The sequence below is a fragment of the Triticum urartu genome, chromosome 3 (assembly GCF_003073215.2).
Source record: "Triticum urartu cultivar G1812 chromosome 3, Tu2.1, whole genome shotgun sequence".
NCBI lineage: Eukaryota > Viridiplantae > Streptophyta > Magnoliopsida > Poales > Poaceae > Triticum > Triticum urartu.
Window position 1 is genome coordinate 263,244,578 of NC_053024.1, and position 26,714 is coordinate 263,271,291.

The following is a 26,714-nucleotide window of genomic DNA, read 5'->3' on the forward strand; positions in this document are numbered from 1 at the left end:
TCAAGTCTTATAACCTACTGACTAGGCCTTATTAGACTTGCTCTTAGGCCCTATATAAATGGAAGGATGGGGTACTATGAGCACTACATACTCTACTACTGATGTTGTCACTACTCCACTAGTACTATTGGACAGGGAGCTTAAAAAAGTTACTATTGGACTGGCTATACGTGACGAAATCCTAGTATGAAGAGCATGCACGAGAACAAGCACATTCACGTGGTTGAAAACAAATTGGAAACCATCTCTGTTTGAATACAAATCTAGGAGTACGTATGAATCTAACAATATTTATTGGGCGTTGTTTAATGTTGATACTTTTTTCTATAAGTTTGATCAAAGTATACTTTGACTACACATAAAACATATATGTAAACTAGAAAGGATCGGAGGGAGTATATTGTATGTTCACAAGAGAAACGAACATTGAATAACCTTTATGTATGATTTGCGGATGCTATGATCACCAGTTCAAAATTTTGAATCCGCCTTAGGTATCACACATGCACCCACTCGTTCTCTCTCGATTTCATCTCGGGGTGCGGAGATCAATTGAAAGAGGACTAGGGTGGGTACAATATGCCCGTTGCGCTTATGAACGTACAATATACTCCCTCTGATCCCCATAGACCCCCCTATGGGTCATTTCCATCACAGTAACAGACCAAACCTTTATCTCCTTGCATGACACGCAATTGATCTCTTAACATCAATCGATCTCGTCAAGATGTGTCGGGGCATGAACTGAATGGGATGTCAAAACTAAGACGGGAGGTAACACGTAGTGGAGTCAAAGTGAAACTTTAAACAAACCGTTTGTTTGTATGCATGTTGGACAAATTACAACATTGGAAATACAAGCATGCTCTAGGCCACATGTGAATGATACTCGGCGGAATTTTCAAATGAGGCATGCAGGAGGATGGACTCGACCGGAGGGCAGCATGATCGATGGAGAAGAGGGTTGGAGAGGAATTGTAACGCACCAGACACAACTTTCCATATTTGTAACTCCGACTCTTGCCTTTTCTGGAGAGGCGACATGAGATTCCCTTCGTGGTTGGGTTTTGTTTTCATTTTGCATTTTGTTCTTGTCATGCATTTCATATCATGTCATCATGTGCATCGCATTTGCATTCATGTTCATCTCATGCATCCGAGCATTTTCCCCGTTGTTCGTTTTGCAATCCGACACTCCTACATGCGCCGGCGTCCCCTTTTGTCTCTTTTCGTGAGCAAGTGTTAAACGTTCTCGGAATGGACCGATATTTGCCAAGCGGCCTTGGTACGCCACCGGTAGACCGCCTGTCAAATTTCGTGCCATTTGGAGTGCGTTTGATACTCCAACGGTTAACCGGGGAACCGTAAAGGCCTCGTGTGTGTTGCAGCCCAACACCCCTCCAAAGTGGCCCAATAGACCATCCAAACCTATCCCATGTTCTCCACCGTCGGATCACGATTGCGTGGTCGAAAATACACCTCATTTGGACATTCCCACCTCCTTCCAGGTATAAATATGTGCAACCCTCTCCAAATTTCGGGCGAAACCCTAGTTGCACCCTCTCCCTCCGCGCCGGACACGTTCCCCGGCATCGGACGCGTCCAGCCGCCATCTCTCATCCAATCGGTGCCCGCCACGTGTCCCTGTCGCCGCCATTCACAACACGCACCGCCGCGGACCCGCGCGGCCCAGATCTGGCCCGCGCGGCCCGAACCATCGCCGCCGTCGACCGCAGGAGCCAGCGCCCGAGCTCCGCGGCTACGCCGGCGCCTACGCCCCAGCGCCGCCTCCCATGGTCGCCTCCTTCCCTCCGCCGTCGACCGCGCCTCCACTGCGCCGGCGCCACTCCCCGCCACGGCTCCCACACCTCGCCGCCGCGCCATGGCCTCCCGCCGAAGCGCGACCTCCACCTCCTCCCCAAGCTCCACTCCAGCGAGGCCCGAGCACTCCGACGAGGCCCGAGCACTCTGGCGAGCCCCCTACTCCATCTCCTGCCCTCTCCTTCCCCGAATCCGGCGAGATCCATGCGCGCCTCGGCTTCCGTGCAAATCCCTAGATCTGAGAGAAGGTTGACCTTGTTTTCCCACTAAGTCTTTTTCCCCTCACGTTTTATGCCCCTATTCATCATGCCATAACTTCACGTGTGCCGCTCCATTTTGTGCGTGCAATATATCAAAATGTTCATCATGATGTGCTCTTCATTTTGTTCCAGTGTGACATGCTTGTTTGAGTCCATCTTGATGCCCAAATCATTGATGCAAGAGTGCTATAAATTGTTAGGTGCTGATTCTTATCAGAGTATGAGGATTTGTCATTTTTGCTACATTTGTTTTGTGCTGCATATGAATATGAGCTCTACATGTGTTTTGGTCTATGCCATGCCACCTTTACAGGGGTGTATGTGATGTATTTTTGTGATCTTTGTGGTGACTAGCACAAGCATGCAAAGTAGCCTTCCTGATATTGCTAATTTTAGGATCTCGGGATTTTGGCTAAGTCATTTTCCTGCTGTTATTTTTATGCCATGTATCCATGATGCCATAGAGTGATCCATGCTTGTTTTGAGTATCTTCAGAAAGGACGATTTGGACATATGGTTGTGCTCTATCCATCCATGCCTCTGTTTGCAATTATGGAGTGCCCTAGCATGACTTAATCTTGCTCTACTTTTGCTATAAAATGTTCCTGGCAGATTGTCTACATGTTACTCAATTTCCCATGGTTGTTGTAGTTGATCCAAGCATGCTATGAACTTGTTCTTGCCATGGTTTGCCTTATGAACATGTCTTGTTTCTGTTGCTATGCTTAGTTTGTCATGCAATGCTTTGTGATGAGTGTATCGAGCTTGCAAATATGCCTTCATAATTCTGTTTATGCCATGGTCTGTTTTCTGCTAAGTCTGAATCTGTTAACGAAACTTGCTATGTTTACATGGTTGCCATCATATCTTCTGATCCTTTTTGGCTCTTGATCAGTAAGGGACTTTTGTTCTATGCATCTAGTAGATTCATGCCATGCCTTTGCTGACTATGATTTTTTCCTGAAACATGTTGTTTGCTTGATCTAAACAATGCTTCCTGATGGTAATTCCTCGCATGTTAGTATTTTCACTGTCTGTGATGCTGATACCTTTTACACTTTTTCCATGCTTGTTTGAACCTGCTCTTGTGTGATTTAGCCGTAGCTCAGTGTTCATCTTTTGTCAAGAATCTTGAGTAGATCACTTCCATATGCTTTGTTGATATGTTGGAGTGTAGTACCATAGTTTCTTGTTGCATTCTATTTGGCATCGTGCTGTTAATCGCATAATTGTGCCATTATTGTTTTGTTTGCCATTTGCAAACCGTGCATCCGATTCCGGTGATCTTTATATCGATTTCGACCGAAATCAACTCATCTTTCCAGCAGCTCACTTGGTTTTCGAAGTTGATGCCTTGATCAATCTTTTCATTCTGGAGCATGCATATGCATTGCATATCACATCTCGCATATCATGCCACGTTTTGCAACATGTTACTTATGCTTTGCACCGTGATTGATTGTTGGTCCTTTGCTTGTGTTCTTGCTTTGGGTAGAGACGGGAGACGAGTACATGATCAAGGAACCCGTTGAGTACGCTAATGAGGATCAAGCTTTCTTCAACTCTGAGTACTTTGCAGGCAAGATGATCATACCCTCGAAATCACTTCTATCTTTGCTTGATAGTTGTTTGCTCTATTGCTATGCCGCGATACCTACCACTTGCTTTATCATGCCTCCCATATTGCCATGTCAAGCTTCTAACCCACCTTTCCTAGAAAACCGTTGTTTGGCTATGTTACCGCTTTGCTCAGCCCCTCTTATAGCGTTGCTAGTTGCAGGTGAAGTTGAAGTTTGTTCCATGTTGGAACATGGATTTTGTTGGGATATCATTGTTATATCTTGTTTACTTTAATGCATCTATATACTTGGTAAAGGGTGGAAGGCTCGGCCTTGTGCCTGGTGTTTTGTTCCACTCTTGCCGCCCTAGTTTCCGTCATACCGGTGTTATGTTCGTTGATTTTGCGTTCCTTACACGGTTGGGTGTTATGGGAACCCCTTGACAGTTCGCCTTGAATAAAACTCCTCCAGCAAGGCCCAACCTTGATTTCACCATTTTCCACCTAAGACTTTTCCCTTGGGTTTTGCGGACTCAAGGGTCATCTTTATTTTAAACTCCCGGGCCAGTGCTTCTCTAAGTGTTGGTCCACACTGAGCGATGTCCGGCGCCCCCTGGGCAACCAGGGTCTATGCCAACCCGACGTCTGGCTCATCCGGTGTGCCCTCAGAACGAGATATGTGCAGCTCCTATCGGGATTTGTCGGCACATTCGGGCGGCTTTGATGGTCTTGTCTTACCATTGTCGAAATGTCTTGTAACCGGGATTCCGAGACTGATTGGGTCTTCCCGCTAGAAGGAATATCCTTCGTTGACTGTGAGAGCTTGTGATGGGCTAAGTTGGGACACCCCTGCAGGGTTTTGAACTTTCGAAAGTCGTGCCCGCGGTTATGGGCAGATGGGAATTTGTTAATGTCCGGTTGTAGAGAACTTGACACTTAACTCAATTAAAATGAATCAACCATGTGTGTAGCCGTGATGGTATCTTTTCGACGGAGTCCGGGAAGAGAACACGGTCTCGTGTTATGCTTGAAGGTAAGTAGCTTCAGGATCACTTCTTGATCACTATTAGCTTCTCGACCGTGCTATGCTTCTCTTCTCGCTCTCATTTGCGTATGTTAGCCACCATATATGCTAGTGCTTACTGCAGCTCCACCTCACTACCCTTTCCTACCTTTAAGCCTAAATAGTCTCGATCGCGAGGGTGTGAGATTGCTGAGTCCCCGTGACTCACAGATACTTCCAAAACAGATGCAAGTGCCTATGATGCCAGTGCAGGGGACGCTACCGAACTCAAGTGGGAGTTCGACAAGGATTCGGGCTGTTTCTACGTGTCTTTTCCGGATGATCAGTAGAGGAGCCCAGTTGGGGCGATCAGAGATCTAGCATTTGGGGTTGTCATATTTATGTTGGTTTCGTAGTCGGACCTTGATTGTATTCTGGATGATGTATGCTATATTTTATGTATTGTGTGAAGTGGCGATTGTAAGCCAACTCTTTATCCCTTTCTTATTCAGTACATGGGATGTGTAAAGATTACCCCTCTTGCGACATGCCTACCATGAGGTGATGCCTCTAAGTCGTGCCTCGACACGTGGGAGATATAGCCGCATTGTGGGTGTTACAGGAATGAGAAATAAGCAACGCTACATGATTATACTTGAACGGCTCAAATAAACAATAATTTGTCTTGTTTACCCTTCCGTCTTGGTCACAGAGTAAGATACTCCCTCTGTTTTTATTTACTCTCCATATTAGGTTTGACTGAAGTCAAACTTCATAAAATTTTACTAAATTTATAGAAAACTAGCAAGATGCCTGTGCATTGCACAGAACATTGAGATCTTGTGGGAGAAAAGGATGAACAAGGGGAGGCCTTATCTGGAAATGTAGAGAGGAGTGCGGGTAAATTTTCATAGTTTCCTTCCTATCCGTTAGATATAGATCAGACGGCCTATATTGCAGGATGGCAGGCACACCATCATCACCAACTCTGATTTTTATAAGAGTAGAAATATGAACAATTACAATAGCAAATCTATATGATGTGAAAGTATATTCAGTAATGAATCTAATGGTATTGATTTGTTGTTGTATATGTTATTATTTTTGTCTATAAACTTTGTCAAAGTTTACAAAGTTTGACTTTGAGCAAAGCTAAAATGTGGAGTAAATAAAAACAGAGGGAGTATGCAGGGATTAGTATAGTTACTACTGCAAAACATGGTAAGTTGGACCAAAATGCGGGCACGGACCGGGCACACCTCAATTATTCCTTCAAACAGTCGGACACCTACATTTAGCACACCATCCAGCTACTTAATCAAGTGTTACGCTTCACTACTTGAAAAGGAAAAGGGTGGTACCGCACCCAAAACCACCACACTTGGGGCTAGGGTAACAACTTGGTACTATACCACATTTGAACTAGGGCACAAAAACCACCTGTTCTGCGCCTAATGCGCAACGCGAAGCACTGATGCACAAATTTGGCCGGGAAAACAGGGAAACCAACATGTGGGCACACCTATCGGGACGACGTGGCACAGACTAGTATAATGGAGGAGCTGGCCCACGACCTCCTCGCCATCGGCAACCGTTCATGTGGGTCGTGGGGGCTAGCAACGTGGCACAGCTCCAGCACCGCCTCGGGGCACGGTGACCGCGGTGAGCGACATGCTCATCATCGCTGGACACGGTCGGCTTCAGTTTACCGAGGGTGGTGTTAGCGCTGGGACACGACCAGCAGATCAACTCCCGGCTCGGCGAGGATGCATGTTGCACCGAAGTGTGCGCGCGCCACGACGCGTCCGTGGGGTGGTGTAGTGCGGCCAACTGCATCCCCAAGAACTGAGACCATGCCGGGTCCTCTTGCTTTTTCAATGACATGTGGGGATGTCATGTGAGAAAAGGGCATCTCTAACGTTGCCATGACTGTAGCTGACTACCCTGGCACACCAAAAACCCTCGTCCCTTGCATCGTCGCGCGGTGCGTTCCCAACTGGCGCCAGCTTCCCGCATTCATGTTGTCCATCTGTATGCCGTCATTAAGAGGCTCGCTGCCCAAGGAACCATCTCGGGCGACTTAATGATGCACCCAGACACATGGCCTAACTAGAATGCGCTACTTAAAGCGGCAATGCCCAACTAACCTCCATGCCATAGCTTATCGTCCTGCTACCTGGCACCACATCTGCTATGACCACGAGCGCGAACGCTCTGTGGACAGCTTGTCTTCGGGGATGAAACTCAAGGTCGCCGCCCTCGCTCAAGTCGCCGCTCGCGACATAGTGGTGTAGCCGGATGCGGACACAACCACACAAGCGGTGGCCACGCTGGCGGCCGGTGATGGGAGCACCGTCAACCATGCGTCCTACTTGCCGCCGTCCACCGTCCGTGTAACACCCACGATGCGGCTATATCTCCCACGTGTCGGAGCACGACTTAGAGGCATAACCGCATTGTAGGCAATGTCGCAAGAGGGGTAATCTTTACACAACCCATGTACTGAATAAGAAAGAGGTACATAGTTGGCTTACAATCGCCACTTCACACAGTAACAAAAATATAGCATTAGAATCATCCAGATACAATCAAGGTCCGACTACAGAACCAAAATAAAGACAACCCCAAATGCATAAGATCCCCGATCGCCCCAACTAGGCTCCACTACTGATCGTCTATAAAGGAAACGTAGTAACGTCCTGAGTCCTCATCGAAGTCCCACTTGAGCTCAGTCGCATCTCCTAGAATGCTATCATCGGCAGCTGCGTCTGGTTTTGGAAGTAATCTGTGAGTCACGGGGACTCAAAAATCTCACACCCTCGCGATCAAGACTATTTAAGCTTATGGGTAGGTAAAAGGTATGAGGTGGAGCTGCAGCAAGCACTAGCATATATGGTGGCTAACTTACGCAATGAGAGCGAGAAGAGAAGGCAAAGCACGTTCGAGAATCTATGATCAAGAAGTGATCCTAGAAATACTTACATTCAAGCATAACACTAGACCGTGTTCTCTTCCCGGACTCCTCCGAAAAGAGACCATCACGGCTACACACGCGGTTGATCCATTTTAATTAAATTAAGTTTCAGGTTTTCTACAACCGGACATTGACAAATTCCCATTTGCCCATAACCGCGGGCACGGCTTTCGAAAGTTCAAATCCCTGCAGGGGTGTCCCAACTTAGCCCATCACAAGCTCTCACGGTTAACGAAGGATATTCCTTCTCCCAGGATGACCTGATCAGACTCGGAATCCCGGTTAGAAGACATTTCGACAATGGTAAAACAAGACCCGCAAATCCACCCGAATGTGTCGACAAATCCCGATAGGAGCTGCACATATCTCGTTCTGAGGGCACACCGGATGGGCAAGACGTTGGGTTGGCATAGACCCTGGTTGCCCAGGGGGCGCCGGACATCGCCCAGCTTGGACCAACACTTAGAGAAGCATTGGCCCGGGGGGATTAAAATAAAGATGACCCTTGAGTCTGCGAAACCCAAGGGAGAAAAGGCTAGGTGGCAAATGGTGAAACCAAGGTTGGGCCTTGCTGGAGGAGTTTTATTCAAGCCGAACTGTCAAGGGGTTCCCATTATAACCCAACCGCGTAAGGAACGCAAATTCAAGGAACATAACACCGGTATGACGGAAAGTAGGGCGGCAAGGGTGGAACAAAACACCAGGCATAAGGTTGAGCCTTCCACCCTTTACCAAGTTATAGGTGCATTAAAGTAAACAAGATATAATAATGATATCCCAACAATAATCATGTTCCAACAAGGAACAAACTCCAATCTTCACCTGCAACTAGCAACGCTATAAGAGGGGCTGAGCAAAGCGGTAACATAGCCAAACAACGGTTTTCTAGGACAAGTTGGGTTAGAGGTTTGACATGGTAATATGGGAGGCATGGTAAAGCATGTGGTAGGTATTGACGCACAGGCATAGAGAGAGAGCGAGCAACTAGCAAGCAAAGATAGAAATGATTTCGAGGGTGTGGTCATCTTGCGTGCAAAGTTCTCCGAGTTGACGTAAGCTTGATCCTCGTAAGCGTACTCAACGGGTTCCTCGATCATGTACTCGTCTCCCGGCTTTACCCAAGGCAAGAACACAAGCAAAGGGAACCACGGTCAACCACGGTGCAATGCGCAAGCAACATGATGCAAAACATGGCATGATATGCGGGATGTGATATGCAATGCATATGCGTGCTCCGGAAGGAAAATATTGAACAGGCCTCAACTTGGCAAACTAAGAGCGCTGCTGGAAATATGAGTTGATTTCGGTCGAAATCGATACAATGATCTCCGGAATCGGATGCACGGTTTGCAAATGGCAAGCAAAACATTAATGGCACAAATCTGCGATTAATAGCACGATGCCATCTAAAATGCATCAAGAAAATAAGCTACTGCACTCTAACATAGTAGCAAAGCACATGGAAGTGATCCACTGAAGATTCTTGACAAAAGATGAACACTGTGCTACGGCTAATTCACACAATAGCAGGTTCAAACAAGCATGGCAAAAGTGCAAAAGATATCAGGTTCACAGACTTGGTGAAAATAATAACATGCCAGGAATTAACATCAGGAAGCAATGTTTAGAGCAAGATAGCAACATGCTACAGGATCATATCATGGCGAAGCAAGGCATGGCATGAAACTACTCAAAGCATATAACAAAAGTCCTTTACTGACGATAAGCCAAAAAGGATCAGAAGATATGATGGCACCCATGTAAACATAGCAAGTTTCGTTATCAGATTTAGACTTGGCAGAAAACTGGACATGGCAGAAACAGAGTTATGTAGGCATGTTTGCGAGCTCGATGGACTCACCACGAGGCATTTCATGACAACGTAAGCATATACCTAGCAAGAAGGCATGATAAATAAGTTACCCATGGCAAGAACACTCTCATAGCATGCATGGATCAACTACAACAACCTCGTCATAATTGAATAACATGTAAACAATCTGCCAGGAACATTTTATAGCAAACGTAGAGCAAGATTGAGTCATGCTAGGGTACTCCGTAATTGCGACCAAAGACATGGATGGATAGATCATAACAATATCTCCAAATCATCCTTGCTGAACATGCTCAAAAGAGGCATGGATCACTCTGTAGCAACAAGAATACATGGCATAAAAATAACATCAGGGAAATGACTTAGAAGAATTCTAAGTCCCTGAAATCAGCAACATGACGAGAGCTGCTTTGCATGCTTGTGCCAGTCACCACAATGATCACAAAAATACATGGCATACACCCCTGTAAAGATGGCATGGCATAGCCCAAAACACATGTAGGGCTCAAGTTCATAGGAGGCACACATTAAACATGGCAAAAATGACAAATGTCCATAATCTGTTAAGAAACAGAAACTAACATTTTATAGCACTCTTGCAACAGCATTTAGGGCATCAAGATGAACTCAAAAAAGCATGGTGCAATGGAATGAAATTAAGAGCACGCCCACACGAACAATTTGATATATCACACGCGCAAAACGGAGCTACGGATGCAAAGTTATGATGCGATGAACATAGCTAAAAATATTAGGGACTTAGGAAGAAAACGGGGTCAACCCTAAGTTTTGGATCTGGATCTGGCGACACGCTTCCCGAGGTTGGCCGAAACAGTACGGGGTCGCCGTAGTTCTTGAGCTTGCCGGAGCGAGAGGACGACGGGGCACCGGCGAGGATGGTCGGGGAGGCCGGCGAGGTGGCGGCGAACGAGGTCGCCGGACGCGCACGGCGCCGGGCGGAGGAGCGGAGGCGGCCGGCGCAGATCTCGTCGCGGCGGAGCTCTGCTCCTGCTAGCGGGGGACGGCAGCGGCCGACGGGGTTGGTGACAAAGGCGGTGACGCACGGGAGCTGCGAGATGCCAGGCGGCGCTGGGCGGCGCCCCGGGCCGGGAGGGCCCCGCCAGGGCCGGTGCGCGGTTGGCGGCGCGGGGATGTGGGCGCGGCTGCCCCGACGAATGAGGAGGCGGTGGAGAGGGAGCGTACACGTCCGTCGATGGAGGGGAAATGTTCGGCGGCGCGAGGGGAATTTCTAGGGTTTGGACTGCGAGATTTTCGGAGGGGGGCATATATTTATAGGTAGAGGGAGCTAGGGGACTCCAAATGAGGTGCGGTTTCGGCCACGCGATCGTGATCGAATGACCGAGAGGCTGGAAGGGGTTTAGATGGGTTTTGGGCCACTTTGAAGGGGTGTTCGGCTGCAACACACATGAGGCCTTCACGGTTCCTCGGTTAACTGTTGGAGTATCAAACGAAGTCCAAATGGCATGAAACTTGACAGGCGGTCTACCGGTGGTATACCAAGGCCGCTTGGAAAGTCTCGGTCCAATCCAAGAACGTTTAACACCCGCACACGAAAAGAGGCAAAAGGGGGCGCCGGAGGATATAGGAGTGCCGGAATGCAAAACGGACAACGGGGAAAATTCTCGGATGCATGAGACGAACACGTATGCAAATGTGATGCACATGATGACATGATATGAGATGCAAGATAAGGACAAAACAAAACAAAGACAAAACCCAACAATGAGGAATATCATAACTTAGTGCCGGAAATGGCAAGAGTTGGAATACAAATATGACAAGTTACATACGGGGCGTTACAACACTCCACCACTACGAAAGGATCTCATCCCGAGATCTAGGACTGGAAAAACTTCGGATATTCAGAACGGAGGTGATCCTCGCATTCCCAGGTCGTTGCATGGTCGGAATGATGTGACCACTTCACTTTCAGGAATTTGATAGACTTGTTGCGAGTCTTGTGCTTAGTTACTTCAAAGATAGCAACGGGATGCGCATGATAAGACAAGTCTTCTTGGAGATCAATCTCTTCGAAGTTGATGGTGCGGTTAGGAGTCTTGAAACACTTGTGAAGCTGAGACACGTGAAACACGTCGTGCATGTTTGCAAAGTTGGATGGAAGCTCAAGTTGATAGGCGAGGTCGCCTCTTTTGCCAATGATCTTGAAAGGACCCACGTATCTAGGGGCAAGCTTCCCTTTGATACCAAAGCGACGAGTACCTTTCATTGGAGAGACGCGAAGGTAGACATGGTCTCCGATCTTTAAAGCCAAGTCACGATGCTTGCTATCATAGTAACTCTTCTGGCACGATTGCGCGGCTTTGAGATTTTCACGAATGACTTTGCACATTTCTTTAGCCTCTATGATCAAGTCATTACCAAGAAGTTGGCGTTCACCAGTCTCTGACTAGTTAAGAGGAGTACGGCACTTCCTGCCATAGAGAATCTTGAATGGGGCCTTACCCGAACTCGCTTGAAAGTTGTTGTTGTAGGAGAACTCGGCATATGGAAGACAATCTTCCCACTTCATACCGAAAGAAATGACACATGCCCTGAGCATATCTTCAAGAATTTGATTCACTCGCTCGACTTGGCCACTAGTTTGAGGATGAAAGGTTGTGCTGAAACGAATGTTGGTGCCCATGGCCTTCTGAAAAGAATCCCAAAACTTAGAAGTGAAGATGCTTCCACGTATAGCTCTGCCAACTGAGCTGTTGTGATAGATTCTTTGATAGGAAGAAAATGAGCCACTTTAGTGAGCTTGTCGATGACAACGAAGATAGCATCATTGCCACGCTTGGACTTTGTAAATCCAGTCACGAAGTCCATCTCAATATGGTCAAACTTCCATTCTAGAATGGCAAAAGGTTGGAGGAGACCAGCTGGTCGTTGGTGTTCTACTTTCACTCTTCTGCAGACATCACATTCATTCACGAACTAAGCAATCTCGCGCTTCATTCGAGTCCACCAATACGACTGCTTGAGGTCATGGTACATCTTTGTACTTCCAAGATGAATGGATAGGAGTGAATTGTGAGCCTCGTTCATAATGACTTTACGAAGGTCACCCTTAGGAACAACAATGCGATCCTCGAAGAATAGAGTATCTTTGTCATCAAGGCGATAGCACTTGTACTTGGGTTGGCTCTTGGCAATCCCAATCTTCACCTTCTTCACCATAGCATCAAGAAGTTGAGCCTCACGAATCTGATCTTCCAAAGTAGGAGAGACTTGGAGGTTGGCAAGGAATCCTTGAGGAACAACTTGGAGATTAAGTTTGCAGAAAGCTTCACAAAGCTCCGGTTGATAGGGCTTGAGAATCAAACTGTTGCAGTAAGCCTTCCTGCTCAAAGCATCAGCAATGACATTGGCCTTACCTGGAGTATATTCGATACTCAGATTATACTCTAGAATCATTTCGACCCAACGAGTTTGCCTGAGGTTGAGGTTGGGCTGAGTGAAGATGTACTTGAGACTCTTATGATCAGTGAAGATTTCCACTTTCCTTCCCAATAAGAGATGTCTCCATGTTAAAAGAGCATGGACAACTGCCGCCAGCTCGAGGTCATGAGTGGGGTAGTTCTTTTTGTTGGGCTTCAACTGGCGAGAGGTATAGGTGACAAATTTCTTCTCTTGCATTAACACAGCACCGAGACCTTGGAGGGAAGCATCACAGAAAACCTCGAATGGTTTGGATTCATCAGGAGGAGTCAGAACTGGACCTGTGACTAACTTCTCTTTGAGGGTGTTGAAAGCGATGTCACATTCGGGCGTCCAAACATACTTCACATGCTTCTGCAGGAGGTTGGAAAGAGGCTTCGCGATCTTAGAGAAATTCTCAACAAACCTTAGACAATAGCTTGCGAGCCCAAGGAAGCCGCGGAGTTGCTTCACATTCTGAGGCAGTTCCCAATTCACAATTGCAGACACTTTCTCAGGATTGATAGTTATGCCCTTGGCGGAGATGATATGCCCAAGGTAGAGAACCTCATCGAGCCAAAACTCGCACTTTGAAAACTTCGCATAGAACTGATGTTCTCTAATTTTGTCCAGCACCAATCTCAAGTGCTTGGCATGTCCCTCCTTGTTCTTGGAAAAGACCAGAATGTCATCGAGATAGACCAAGACAAAGTCATTTGTGTAGGGGTTGAAGATGAAGTTCGTCATGCGAGAGAATGTTGGAGGAGCGTTGACAAGGCCGAAAGACATGACAGTGTATTCATATGAACCATAGCTTGTTCTGAATGCTGGCTTGGGGATGTCTTGTTCGCGAATGTGAATCTGATGATAGCCCATACGGAGGTCAAGCTTGGAGAATACTTGAGCACCCTTGAGTTGTTCGAAAAGGTCATTGATGTAGGGAAGTGGGTACTTGTTCTTTATGGTCTTCTTGTTCAATGGACGGTAGTTGACACAAAGTCGGTCCATTACATCCTTATTCTTGATAAAAAGAACACCACAACCCCATGGAGACCCATACGCTCTTGTTCATCGAGTTGTTTCTTCAGCTCCTTCAACTCTTTCGGTCCAAGCTTGTAAGGACATTTGCAAAAAGGTTTCGTGCCAGGCTCAAGATCGATGACGAATTCAACTGGCCGATGAGGAGGCATTCCTGGAAGCTCTTCTGGAAAGACGTCTTGATATTCACAAACGACTGGAATCTGAAAGATGGCATCCAACTCGCCCTTCTCGTTGAGAGAAAACAGTCGAATGGTATCGTCATGAGCTGCATAGATGATCACATCCTCAGACGAGTGTGTCAATTGAATCTGCCTGGCAGCACAATCAAGTTGAGCCTTGTGCTTAGAAAGCCAGCCCATGCCGAGAATTAGACTAATATCTGAGTTACCAAGGACCATTGGAGAGGACAAAAATATATAATCTCCCATCTTGATGGAAACATCCGGAGCCATCATTTTGGTGTTCATGAACAAACCGGAGAGGAATCCGCTATCGGCTTAGCCAAATCGACAGTATGCAAATCGTGCATGGATGCAAAAGGCTTCGATATGAATGACAAAGATGCACCAGTATCAAAAAGAACTCTTGCAGGAATATCATTAATAGGAAGGTTACGCATGATCACTTCTGAAGAGTCCTTTGCCTGAGCTGCGTTCATCATGTTGACCTTTGCAGACTTGGGATTATGCTTGACCACTGCATTGCAGGCAGATATCACAGGAGGAGGAGGAAGACGCCTTTGGTTGAAGCATTTGTTTGCATAGTGACCTTTCTACTGACACTTGTTGCACGTGACCTCTGAGAGCGGACGGTGATACGGAGCACTTGATCTTGGAGCATGAGACGAAGCCTTGTTCTGAAAGCCTCGGTTGGGTGGGTGGGAAGATCCATTGCCACCTTTGCTCTTCTGCTGATAAGGCTGACGGAACGGAGGAGGAGGAGGCAACCAATACTTTTGCTGCTTAGCTGCCACTTGAGTTGAAGAAGAAGAAGGAGTAGCATCCCTGACTCTCTTCTTGGAAGCATCGCACTTGAGCTGAGTGGCCTTTTGCTTTAATGCCATATTGTAGAACTCATCATACTTTTTCAGCTCAAAAAGCACAAGAGCTAGTTGCAGATCTTCTCTGAGGCCACCTCTGAACTGATAAATCATGCTCTTCTCGTCAGGGACGTCTTGCTTGGCGAAACGAGCGAGCTACTGGAACATGATGTTGTATTGGTAAACATACAAGCTGCCTTGCTTCCGATTGCGGAACTCCTCACGCTTGCTCTCAACAACACTCTGAGGAATGTGGTGAGCTCTGAAGCCTTGGCGGAAATCATCCCAGGTAATCACACGACCTCCTCTAGAATCTTTGTATTGTTGATACCACTCTGCAGCTTGGTCCTTGAGTTGGAACGAAGCAAACTTGACAAAGTCCTCAGGCCTGACATTGCTGCACTCGAAATGTTTGCAGATATCCACGAGCCAATCATCAGCGTCTGGGGCCTCGACACAGTTACTGAAGGTCTTTGGCTGGTTTGTGAGGAACTGGTTGAGTGTAGCAAACTGAGTTTGATTGTTGCCATTGCCTTGATTTCCTTGGTTGCGCTCTTGCAAGAGTTGCATAATCAGCTGCGTGTTGGCGTTGGTAGCGGCCATCACAGCTTGACATGCCTCCGGAGCTGGAGGTGGTGGCAGCGGTTCCGGATTCTGACGCGTTGGAGGAGCCATCCTGAAGATGGTGACATCCATTAGCATCTTGACAAACATATATTCAAGCTGAATCAAATGGATCCAAATTGCAACATATAGCCTTAACATTCGAACAAGAATGAACGAATGAATTCCAAATTAAATGGTCACACTTCCATAAATTGAGAAGCCACTTAGATAGAGGTAGATGAATAAAACAACAAGGTACGGACATGAACAAATACTTGGTGAGGATTACCCAGTCACAAACCAAATATCTGTGGAAGAAATACTAGAGCTACATGAATTCCCACCTATGAAACTCCCGAAATTTTCCGGTTATGCAATCAGGTGTTGGGGATACAGGGGAAGCATAATATCTCACCCAAAACTAGCAAATCCTACATCTAGTTGTATCCATCCTTCAACACATAACCAAGAAACCTTCAGAAATCATTTACCTCAACCTTCGAAAAGCATCCGTTATATGAGTTATGGCAATACTCCCGAACTCCCGCCCCAGGACTGGGTGGCGTCGAGGTTATCTCACCAACAACTGCATAAAGGATATTTTCGATGTCGGCGAAACTCAGGTATTCCAGAACTCCAATGATAAAATTGTGACGACAACACCTCGGAGCTCAACTCCCCGGGACACTGCCACAACCCCTAAATGTCAGGAGGCACCAAGAAAAATGTTCTCGTCACAAAACCATCGGAACGATTCCAAGATACCCGCGTGATCCTAAAAAAATTTGTGAAATTTGAGAAGAGAAGAGTCAAAACTCTATGTCAGAATGCCTCACCAGAGCGACGAAGGGACTGAGGAGTAAAAAGAATCCTACTCTTCGATAAATATAATCCTATAAGACTCAAAACATTTTTCTAGACTCAACAACGCCAGTGATTCGGTCAAGCAGGGGGCTCCTAAGTCGGGGAAGGCTCTGATTACCAACTTGTAACACCCATGATGCGGCTATATCTCTCACGTGTCGGAGCACGATTTAGAGGCATAATCGCATTGTAGGCATGTCGCACGAGGGGTAATCTTTACATATCCCATGTACTGAATAAGATAGAGGTACATAGTTGGCTTACAATCTCCACTTCACACAATACATAAATATAGCATTACATCATCCAGATACAATGAAGGTCCGGCTTCGGAACCAAAATAAAGACAACCCCAAATGCATAAGATCCCCGATCGCCCCAGCTGGCTCCACTATTGATCATCTGGAAAGGAAACGTAGTAACGTCCTGAGTCCTCGTCGAACTCCCACTTGAGTTCAGTCGCATCCCTGGAATGGTATCATCGGCACGTGCATCTGGTTTTGGAAGTAATCTGTGAGTCACGGGGACTCGGCAATCTCACACCCTCGCGATCAAGACTATTTAAGCTTATGGGTAGGTAAAGGTATGAGGTGGAGCTGCAGCAAGCACTAGCATATATGGTGGCTACCTTAGAGAGAGAGAAGCGAAGGCGAAGCACGTTCGAGAATCTATGATCAAGAAGTGATCCTAGAACTACTTACGTTCAAGCATAACACTAGACTGTGTTCTCTTCCCGGACTCCGCCGAAAAGAGACCATCACGGCTACACACGCGGTTGATCCATTTTAATTAAGTTTTAGGTTTTCTACAACCGGATATTAACAAATTCCCATCTTCCCATAACCGCGGGCACGGCTTTCGAAAGTTCAAATCCCTGCAGGGGTGTCCCAACTTAGCCCATCACAAGCTCTCACGGTCAACGAAGGATATTCCTTCTACCAGGACGACCCGATCAGACTCGGAATCCCGGTTACAAGACATCTCGACAATTGTAAAACAAGACTAGCAAAGCCACCCGAATATGCCAACAAATCCCGATAGGAGCTGCACATATCTCATTCTTAGGGCACACCGGATAAGAAATCCGTACAACTAAAACAAAACCTCAAGTTTCCCCGAGGTGGCGCTGCAAGGGGCTCTAGTTTGGACCAACACTTAGACGAGCACTGGCCCGGGGGTTTAAAATAAAGATGACCCTTGAGTCCGTGAAACCCAAGGGAAAAAGGCTTAGGTGGCAAATGGTAAAACCAAGGTTCGGCCTTGCTGGACGAGTTTTATTGAAGGCGAACTGTCAAGGGGTTCCCATTATAACCCAACCGCGTAAGGAACGCAAAATCAAGGAACATAACACCAGTATGACGGGAACTAGGGCCGCAAGAGTGGAACAAAACACCAGGCATAAGGCCGAGCCTTCCACCCTTTACCAAGTATATAGGTGCATTAAAGTAAACAAGATATTATAATGATATCCCAACAATAAACATGTTCCAACAAGGAACAAACTCCAATCTTCACCTGCAACTAGCAACGCTATAAGAGGGGCTGAGCAAAGCAGTAACATAGCCAAACAACAGTTTGCTAGGACAAGGAGGGTTAGAGGTTTGACATGGAAATACGGGAGGCATGATATAGCAAGTGGTAGGTATCGCGGCATAGGCATAGCAATAGAGCGAGCAACTAGCAAGCAAAGATAGAAGTGATTTCGAGGGTATGGTCATCTTGCCTGCAAAGTTCTCCGAGTTGACGTAAGCTTGATCCTCGTAAGTGTACTCAACGAGTTCCTCGATCACGTACTCGTCTCCCGGCTCTACCCAAAGCAAGAACACAAGCAAGGGAAACACAATCAACCATGGTGCAATGCACACGCAACATGATGCAAAACATGGCATGATATGCGGGACGTAATATGCAATGCATATGCGTGCTCCAAAAGGAAAAGATTGAACCAGGCCTCAACTTGGCAAACCAAGAGTTCCGCTGGAAAGATGAGTTGATTTCGGTCGAAATCGATATAAAGATCACTGGAATCGGATGCACGGTATGCAAATGCCAAGCAAAACAATAATGTCACAATTCTGCGATTAACAGCACGTTGCCATCTAGAATGCAACAAGGAACTAAGCTACTGCACTCCAACATAGCAACAAAGCACATGGCAGTGATCTAGTCAAGATGCTTGATAAAAGATGAACACTGAGCTATGGCTAAATCACACAAGAGAAGGTTCAAACAAGCATGGAAAAAGTGCAAAAGATATCAGGTTCACAGACTTAGTGAAAATAGCAACATGCCAGGAATTCATATCAGGAAGCAATGTTTAGAGCAAGATAACAACATGCTACAGGAATATATCCTGGCAAAGCAAGGCATCGCATGAAACTACTCAAAGCACATAATAAAAGTCCCTTACTGACTATAAGCCAAAAAGGATCAGAAGATATAATGGCACCCATGTAAAGATAGCAAGGTTTGTTAACAGATTCAGACTTAGCAGAAAACTGGACAGGGCAAAAACAGAGTTATGTAGGCATGTTTGCGAGCTCGATGCACTCACCACAAGGCATTGCATGACAAACTAAGCATACACCCAGCAATAAGACATGATCATGTAGCTAAGCATGGCAAGAACAACCTCATAGCATGCACGGATCAACTACAACAAGCTTAACAAAATTGATTAACACGTAAACAATCTGCCAGGAATATTTTATAGAAAAAGTAGAGCAAGATTGAGTCATTCTAGGGTACTCCATAATTGCAAACAAAGACATGGATGGATAGAGCATAACCAAATGCTCTAATCATCCTTACTGAACATGCTCAGAAGTGGCATGGGTCACTCTGTAGAAACATGAATACATGGCATAAAAATAACATTAGGGAAATGACTTAGAAGAATTCTAAGTCCCTGAAAACAGCAACATCACGAGAGCTACTTTGCAAGCTTGTGCTAGTCACCACATTGATCACAAAAATACATGGCATAGACCCCTGTAAAGATGGCATGGCATAGCCTAAAACACATGTAGGGCTCAAGTTCATAGGAGGCACACAATAATCATGGCAAAAATGACAAATGCCCATAATCTGTTAAGAAACAGAAACTAACATTTTATAGCACTCTTGCAACAGCATTTTAGGCATCAATATGGACTCAAACAAGCATGATGCAATGGAATGAAATGAAGAGGACATCCTAACGAACAATTTGATATGTCACACGCGCAAAACGGAGCTACGTATGATGAGATATGGCCTGATGAACATAGCTAAAAAAATATGTAGAAAAAGGACTTAGGCAAAATCAACCTAGGGTTTCTCAGATCTGGCGCACAAACCGAGGTGGCACCAGAGCTCACTAGAGAGGAAGGTGGAGCTCGCCGTAGAGGAGGGGGTCGCCGGAGATGGCGGGGTCCGGGCCGGATCTCGCCGGATCCGGCCGGATCCGGCTTAGGGCGCCGCTGGGCGCGGCGGAGCGGTGATGGCGGCGGGGCGGCGTGGCGTGCCGGCAAGCGGCGGCGGCCGAAGCGCGTCGGCCGGTGAGGAGGCGATGCGGCGGCACGACGAGGGAGGCGGTGGCGACCAGGCGAAGGAGCGGGGTGGCACGCGCGGTCTCGGGGGGCTCGGCCCGGGCTCAGGCGGGCCGGCGGAGGCGGGCGGTGGCGCGGCCACGTGGCGGCGCCTGGTTGGACGCGGGCGGCGGCGCGGGCGTGTCCGGCCGAAACGGACACGTCCGGCGGCGGCAGAGGCTAACTATTAGGGTTTCGTCTGCGATTTTGAACGGGGGAGACCTATTTATAGCTAGAGGGGGCTAGGAGAGTCCAAAAGAGGTGCGGTTTTCGGCCACGCGATCGTGATCGAATGACCGAGAGGATGGAGGGGGGTTTAGATGGGTTTTGGGCAACTTTGGAGGGGTGTTGGGCTGCAACACACACGAGGCCTTTACGGCTCCTCGGTTAATCGTTGGAGTATCAAACAAACTCCAAATGGCACGAAACTTCACAGGCGGTCTACCGGTGGTGTACCAAGGCCGCTAGGCAAGTCTCGGTCCAAGTCCGAGAACGTTTAGCAAGCGCACACGAAAAGAGGCAAAAAGGGATGCCGGAGGACATAGGAGTGCCGGAATGCAAAATGGACAACGGGGAAAATGCTCGGATGCATGAGACGAACACATATGCAAATGCGATGCACATGATGACATGATATGAGATGCATGACATGGACAAAATGCAAAACGAAGACAAAACCCAACCACGAGGGAATATCATATCTTATTGCCGAAAATGGCAAGAGCTGGAATACAAATATGGCAAGTTACATACGGGGCGTTACAAAATTCCCTTTTCATATTTACATCCTTATTTTTGTTGTTTTTCCCACCCAGCACTGATTTTTTTACCACTGGTTTTCCCTTAAACCAACTCAATTGTCCCACGTCTTATTTGCTTACAAAAACAAAATGATTTTTTTGGCAAATCAATAAGTTCTTAAAAAATGTTTACCATTTCGGGATTACAATAGTTCGAACTCGATCGAAATATTCAAAATAAGGTTGAACTTTTTGACCGTGGTCCTGGGCAGAAAATGGGCTGTAATAAATTACTTAAGAATTAGCAAATGGGATGCAAATTATAAAAAATAGCAAATGGGCTTTATGTTGTCTGCCACAGATTTGGAGGCTGACTTGGGGGCCTACTAATTTCATGCGTACACAAGGTTTCTCAAAAAAGAAACATAGTCAACAATTGACTCTACCAGCGTCAGACCGTTAGATGTCAATCTAACGGCAATCGTGCTCTTCAGTATCCGATCTTCCTGCCCCAGCCGCCCAAACCAGCGCCGTCGGAACCGCCTGCTCCCACCTCCCTTGGTCGGCAGTGCTGCCGGGCAGGCCTCACGGCCCCATCATACTCGCATCCCTGGCCTGTCTATCCCTCTACTCACCCACACCTCCTGTTATTTTCCGGCGACGACAGCCGGACCAGTCAACCCTCGTACTCTCCACCGCGTGGGTAGCCACTGTCGTGTCTTCCCCGACTCCGTGTTGTTCCCTTCATAGGCCTCGCCATCGTCCACTGCCCTGGTGCTCTCGGCGCGGCGTGGTCAACGATGTCCATCCATCGACCGTAGTGCTTCTTCAACCTCTGGTCTTCTTGCCCCAGCCGCCCAAAGCAGCGCCGGTCGTGCCGCATGCTCCTTCCTCTCGTGGCCGGCTGTGCTGCCACAAAGGCCTCACCGTCCCCATACTACTCCCACCGCTGGCTAGGACATCCCTCCACTCACCCACTCCCCCTGTTATTCTACGGCGACGGCAGCCTCACACCACAGCCGAACCAATGAACCCTCATACTCCTCTCCGCGTGGGCATCCACTGCCACGTCTTCCCCGGCTCTGCGTCGTCCCCTTCCTTGGCCTCGCCGTCGTCCACCACCGTGGTGCTCTCGGCGCAGCGTGGTCAATGTGGTCAACGACCGACTTCCATCTGAAGAGTACTGTACGTGGAGAGGCTGGCAGCTGGGTCCACGGCAGCCGCAAGGAAGTGCCTCCTTATTACATGCAAAATAATTATTCCTCCACTTGAAAGCAGGGACCCACCGGACGGGCCACCAGTATTTCATGGAAAAAATGTCTCCCCCCTGACTGCTAGGATCCACCGGACGGGCCACCCTATTTCGCGAAAAAACGTTTGCCCATGACTGCTGGGACCCACCGGACGGACCACCGTCACGAAAAAAACGTTCCCCCCGCTGTCAGCTTGGACTCACCGGAAGTGCCTCCTTATTACGCACAGAAAAATGAATAACCCCCTGCTAGCTGGGACCCACCATGGTGGGAGGCTGACTTGTGGGCCTACTAAGTTGACGGGGACGGAGGGCTTTGTCAACTTAGTCAATATGAACGATTCTAGCTCCAATGACCGTACGATGTCCATCCAACGGCCGTCGTGCTTCTTCAATCTTTGCTCTTCCTGCTCCATCCGCTCAAACAAGCGCCGGCGGGACTGCCTGCTCCCTCCTTCCCGCGAACGGCTCTGCTGCCGCGCAGGCCTCACCACCCCACCGTACTCCCATCGATGGCCTAGCCATCCCTCTACTCACCCACACCTATTGTTATTCTCCGGCGACGGCAGACGAACCAGTAAACCCCCATACAGTCGTACTCCCCTCTGCATGGGAAACAACTGCCGAGTCTTCCCTGCTTCTGTGTCGTTCCCTTCCTAGGCCTCGCCGTCGTCCACCGCCCTGGTGCTCTCGGCGCGGCCTGGTCAACGTGGTCAACGACTGACATGCATCTGAAGTGGACTGTATGTGGAGAGGCCGACAGCTGGGTCCACGGCCGCACGCAAGGAAATGACTCCTTATTACGCACAAAATAATGATTCCTCCACCTGACATCAGGGACCCACCGAAAGGGCCTCTGTATTTCATGAAAAAAATGTTACCGCCACTGACAGCTCAGACCCACCAGCTATATCTTCGCACGCAAGGAAGTGCCTCCTTATTACGCACAAAAAAATGAATACTCCCCCTGTTAGGTGGGACCCAGTATAGTGGCAGGCTAACTTGTGGGCCTACTAAGTTGATGGGGACGGAGGGCTTTGTCAACTTAGTCAATATGCACGATTCAAGCTCAAGTGACCGTACGATGTCGATCCAACGGCTGTAGTGCTTCTTCAACCTCTGGTCTTCTTGCTCCAGCCACCCAAACCAGCGTCGGTCCTGCCTCGTGCTCCTGCCTCCCGTGGCCGGCTACGATGCGGCGGAGGCCTCACCACCCCCTACTACTCCCACCGCTGGCCAGGCCATCCCTCTACTCACCCACACCCCTGTTATTCTGCGGCGACGGTAGCCTCACACCGCAGCGAACCAGTGAACCCTCGTACTCCTCTACGCGTGGGCATCCACTGCCGCATCTTCCCCAGCTCCGCGTCGTCCCCTTCCTAGGCCTCGCCGTCGTCCACCGCCCTGGTGCTCTCGGCACGGCATGGTCAACGTGGTCAAGGAACGGCTTCCATCGGACATGGACTGTACGTGGAGAGGCCGACAGCTGGGTCCATGGCTGCAGCAGGGAAGTGCCTCCTTATTACATGCAAAATAATTATTCCTCCACCTGACAGCGGGGACCCACCGGACGGGCCACCGTATTTCGCGAAAAAAACGTTTCCCCCCTGACTGCTAGGACCCACCAGCTACACCTTCGCACGCAAGGAAGTGCATCCGGGCAAAAAAACAAAACGATTCGCACGCCTTACTGCTGGGACCCACCAGCTACATCTTCGCACGCAAGGAAGTGCCTGACAGTCGGGACCCACCTAGTCGAAGCGTACGTAGCGTTGTCATTCTGGTCGCGAACGTGTACGTACATACTGATCGATGCAGAGGCGCGCACGTGTCATAGTAGAGGCGCGCACGTAGCATGTACACGTACGTACAACGGCCAGGGTGCAAGAAAGAAAATATGGCCACGTATGTGTACATACGGGCGGCGTCTCGAACGCCTACTCGCGCATACGTACAGCCAGGGCTCGTGTACATGGCTGGGTCGGAACGGAGAAACAGCGTCATCGTCGTCTTCATGGGGAGGCAACGGAATGCGTCGTGTTCATGGGGAGGCAACGAAATCCGTCGTGTTCATCGGGAGGCAACGGAACGCTTAGGAGCCAACCGGCTGGGTCGGAACAGAATGCGTGGTCATGTTCATCGGGAGGGCTTGGATGGAACAAGCGATGGAAATGAGGCCTGGTGTACTGCACAACGGAGGAAACATACCTCCTACGTTCGGAACGGGGTCCTGTTGATCAGGAGGGGTCTGGCGTACCGCAAAACGGAGGAAACGGACCTCCTACATTCGAAACGGGGGTCCTGTTCATCGGGAGGGGTGTGGCGTACCGCAAAATGGGACTCCACGGGATACTGTTCATCTCCACCATCGACCTCCTCCAGCCTCCACGGGCTACCGTCGACCTCCTCCAGCCTCCACCGCGCGCTACTCCACCAGCTACTGTTCAACCACCCCTCCACCGTCTACTGTTCATCCAGCCCTCCACACCACGGGGTCATGTTCAACCACCCCTCCACGGGCACCCCTCCACTGTCTACTGTTCATCCAGCCCTCCGCACCACGGGGTCCTGTTCATCCACAGGCAATGCCACCGCTCACTGTTCATCCACCCCCCGCAACGCTCACTGTTCATCCAATCGATCGGCTTTAGTTAGTAGCAGTAGTGAAGGAATCGCTCGATCGGGTTCAGTTAGCAGCCATCGATCGATCGCTCGGGTTCGGTAACACGTAGCCTGCAGTGCAATCGCTCGGGTTTAGTTAGAGCCCAACGCCTCGCTCGGGTTTAGTTAGAGCCAACGCCTCGCACACACACGCGTACGTGTACGCGAGAAACGCGCATTGCTTGGCCACGACCTCCCACCGTAACCGGGAACTCCCCAAAATTTTCCTCCCCCTCACTTCTACCACGGTTTTTTCCGTCATGGACGGCCGAAAGAATGTCATGCAGTTGCGTCTCCGGCCCGCCCAGAACAAAAGCCCATTTTCTGTCATGATTTTTTGTCATAGAAGTAGGAGCCCACCACATCTATGATGATACCGAGTTTTGTCACAATTATGGTCATAGAAGTGTCATATGTATGACAGAAAAAAAATTTGTTCGGCCCAAAATGTCACTGATGTGACTTTTTTTGTAGTGCTGCTTGCTGTTATCTGCTCTTGCGAGATGCGCTCACCATGATACGGAGGCGTACATCATGCCCCTCTACTTAAATCTGACCTCCATTAGCCAAAAGTTCTTTGCAGCTATGTACTGGGTCCTTGTACATCATGCTCCTTGACTTCGATACGATCACCATCGCCCGAAACTTCTTCGCAGGTATATACTTTGTCGACATGAACTCCCACTAGATGGCTGCTGTCAAAGAAGATCGTAACAAGTTGGTTCTCATGAACTTTGTCGGATTCAGGGCTCCGCAGTCCCAAGAAGGTCGAACTATGGGGCGTGTGCGAAGATCTCAACCTCTCAAGTCTCAAGCCCATCGGTCTACAGCCAAGCCTCGCCGGATTCGCATGAGCGGGGAAGAAGATGAACACGGCAGTTTACCTAGGTTCAGGCCACCTTGCGGTGTAAAACCCTACTCCTACTTTGTGGTGGATTGGCCTCCCGGGGGGCTGAGGGTGAACAAGTAAAGTGGATGAAGAGCCTCGTGAGGGCTATGGTGGTGAGGGTGGAAAGGATATGATCTTGGTCCTCGTGTACGGTGGTGGCTAACCTATATTTATAATGGCCTCGGTCCTCTTCCCTCAAAACTTAGGTGGCAAGGGATCCCACAGTGGCCAATTTGAAAGGGGACAAGGAGTACGTCTAATCCTGATGAAAGGTGGTCTTTGCCTGCAAAGGTTCTGGTTGTGATGCAGCGGTGGGCTCGGTGATGACATCCGTGGTGCCGAGCTCGTGTTCTTGGTCTTGTAGCACCAGAATGGAAAGATTTGGGAGATTCCTTGGGAACCCACATATGCCCTTGCTCCCTTAGCACCGAAAGGCAAACTATCTCCTCTGCGCCCACTGGCGCCCGCCTGACCATGGTCGTCATGGCTCACGTCATAACAGCCTCGGGCGGCTGGGTACCTACATAGAAATTAGCGCTACTCGGGGGGCCTCCTAGGGAGGCCGCTCCCTTTGGAGGTCTTGGTGTCGTCATCCTCCTGAGGACGGGGCCCTCGCAAGGGTCTTGTCTTAGAGCCTTGCCGCTGGGCCATACCAGGCCACTGAGGGGGCCACGCCTTGGGCCACAGGTATGCAAGCCTGGGTACGCTGTTTCCCAGGACACCGATAGTAGCCCCCGAGCCCAAGGCACACTTGGGCTGGCTTCGAGGCGAAGCCAAGGGGCAAGTGCGAAGCGCCACGGGCCCCAACCACCTGCGGGCCAGGGCTGACGCATGGCGCCTGACGGGACGCAGACGCCTCCGCTTGCCCACATTGCCTTGGCAACCGCCCAGGCTGACAAAAGACTGGTGCCCGCTGCAGAGCCTTCATTGCTTCCCTTGCCTTGCTACATATCCCTTTCTCCCAGCCAAAAGCTTCTCGAGATCCAATCGCAACTCCATCCCCTTCCTTCTCCTACTCCAGTGCAGGCAACTCCGCAGATGGCTCCCGGGAAGTCAAATCCCAGAATGCTAGCCACAAGCTCCTCCTCCTCTCCTGTGTCGGCACTCGTCACATCCTCCGTCGCCAAGGTGGGGCACCTTGACCCCGTGCTCCTACAGACGG